At 40.6% G+C, this 2,673-nt stretch overlaps 1 pseudogene; it reads left to right on the forward strand.

Moving 5' to 3' along the window:
* Positions 1–2,219: 2,219 nt before the first annotated feature.
* Positions 2,220–2,673, forward strand: part of LOC101637927 — a 3,027-nt pseudogene continuing 2,573 nt past the window's right edge.

Consider the following 2,673-nt stretch of genomic DNA (forward strand, 5'->3'; position numbering starts at 1 on the left):
CACCTCCAAGTCAGAAAAATCCATCATTTAAAATGAAAAGGGCAGCATTTACCCAAAGAAAAACTTCAGAGGTTTGGAAGGAAGGAATGGAATCAGGAAACATCAGGAGGAAGTGGGATGATTGATATTAGAGTGAGAGGATTACAATGATGAATCAGAATGTTTACGAATTGTTAAATGTAAAACTGATGAACTGTTCTGTAAACCTTCACACAATTAACAATAAAACGTTTTAAAAATTAACTTGTCTGTTTCAATGTAGAGATCCCTGGTGGCCTGGTGGGTTAAGCATCGGGCTGCTAACCAACAAGTTGGTTTGCACCATAAGCTTCATGGGAGAAAGATAAAGTAGTTTGCATCCATAAATATTGACAGCCATCAAATTCTAAGGATTAATTCTACATTGTCTTAGAAGGGTCGCTATGAGTTGGAATTGGCTGATTGGGAGTGGGTTTGGATTCTGAGTATTTTAAAAATGTAGTGTTGGGTATCATTTAGGAGGCCAATTGCATTTGAATAATATATATATCATTTTACTGGGGGCTCTTACAGCTCGTATAACAATCCACTCATCAATTGTATCAAGCACATTTGTACATATGTTGCCACCATTTTCAAAACATTTTCTTTCTACTTGAGCCCTTGGTCTCAGCTCCTCGTTTTCCCTCCCTCCCACACCTTCCCACCCTGGTGACCCCTTGATAAATTATAAATTATTGTTATTTTCATATCTTACACTGACCGCTGTCTCCCTTCACCCATATTTCTGTTGTTCATCCCCCTGGGTTGGGGTGAGTGTGTGTTATATGTTGATCCTTGCAATCAGTTCTCCCTTTCTCCCTCTTCTCCCCTCACCTTCCCCCCACCCTCATGGTATCACTACTCCCATTACTGTTCCTGAGGGTTTTGTCTGTCCTGGATTCCATGTGTTTAGAATTCTAATCTGTACCACTGACTGTACATGCTCTGGTCTAGCAAGATTTGTAAGGTAGAACTGGGTCATGATAGTGAAGGGGAGGAGGCATTGAAGAACTAACGGACTGTTGTGTGTTTTGTCCGTGCTGTACTGCACCCTGGCTGACTCATTCGTTCCTTGTGACTCTTCCACGAGGGGTTTTCCAGTTGTCTACAGATGGGTTTTGGGTCTCCACTTTGACTCCCCTCATTCAAATCGATATAACTGTTTGCTTGGGGTGTTCTGATGCCTGATACCTGATCCTGTCAACACCTCATGATCACACAGGCTAGTGTGCTTCTTCCATGTGAGCTTTGTTGATTCCCTGCTAGATGGCTGCTTGTTTATCTTCAAGCCTTTATGACTCCAGACGCTATATCTTATAATAGCAGGGCACCATCAGCTTCACCACATTTGCTTATGTACTCATTTTGTCTTCAGTGATTCTGTTGGGGGAAAGGTGAGCATCACAGAATTCCAGGTTATTAAAACAAAGTGTTTTTGTGTTGAGGGAGTACTTGAGTAGAAGCCCAATGTCTGCCTGCTACCTTAATACTTAACATTTAAATAAATGTACATAATCCTATATCCCTATTGTTATATGTTAATACATTTACATATGTAGTAGCATATAATCTTGAGCCAAGCCGTATCTCACATGATCTTGTAGGTAGTGAGGATTTCAATATCTCTGCATCAGACAGGATGAAGCCACAGAACTCTAAGGATGTTACATTTTTATCTAGTTTCTCAAATTTAGCCTTTTCTTTTGCTTCAAAATGTGAGGACACTACTTGAGATAGCAGGGAATGAGTGGACGTCACCTTTTCAAGGCCCTTGCTTTCCTTCTATGTTGTCTCTTTCCTTCCTCAACCTTTACCTACAATTCTCATTTCTTTGGCCATCATCAATTTAATGTCCCCTGTGGTTCTATCTATAATGAGGCCTCTGCTTCCCTCCTCTGCACACATGTTGACATGACTTGAAGTTAGTTCATAGATTGTTAAAACTTCTATTTCATGTGACTCAATGGACTCCCACCACACCTCCACCAATACGTTCTGATGTGCTGATTCACATGGGGGTAACGGAGAGGAGACTACAACTAACTGTCCAAGTGCTTGCACAGACTGAAGCAGCTCCCGGTTTTGTATGCCTCTCTAGCTTTGTTGTTTGTATTTAAGGCAGTTAAGTGATTTAGGGAAAGATGAGATTTTAGGTCAACATCTTGGAATTATCTTTCTTTATTGACTTCTGTGTGGGAATGTCTGAAGAAGGCAAGTGTTTGGCAATGTAACCACATGAATATGCAGGAAATGATTGCCCACCTGTGGTTTGCATAGTTCTACTTCCCACGGGTCTTGAACACCTACAATAGCATGTTTACACATGGTCTCTTTGAGAGTAAAATTTTTTTATATCAAAACTTTAATTTAGCCCTATTGCTTTTCAACCTGCCTGTCTAAAGTGCAGCTCTTTCAACTTCTCATTCACTAAAGCTGGCCCAACTGTTTGTTTCTTTTTCTCAGTCATTTTATTGGGAGCTTGTACAGCTCTTATCACAATTCATACATAGAACCATTGTGTCAAGCACATTTGTACATATGATGCCATCATCATTTTCAAAACATTTTCTTTCTTCTTGAGCCCTTGGTATCAGCTCCTCATTTTTTTTCCCTCCCTCCCCTCCCCTCCCTCCCTCATGAACCCTTGATAAT

The sequence above is a fragment of the Echinops telfairi genome, unplaced genomic scaffold (genome assembly GCF_000313985.2).
Source record: "Echinops telfairi isolate 266 unplaced genomic scaffold, ASM31398v2 ScPeMD7_5592;HRSCAF=6446, whole genome shotgun sequence".
Taxonomy (NCBI): domain Eukaryota; kingdom Metazoa; phylum Chordata; class Mammalia; order Afrosoricida; family Tenrecidae; genus Echinops; species Echinops telfairi.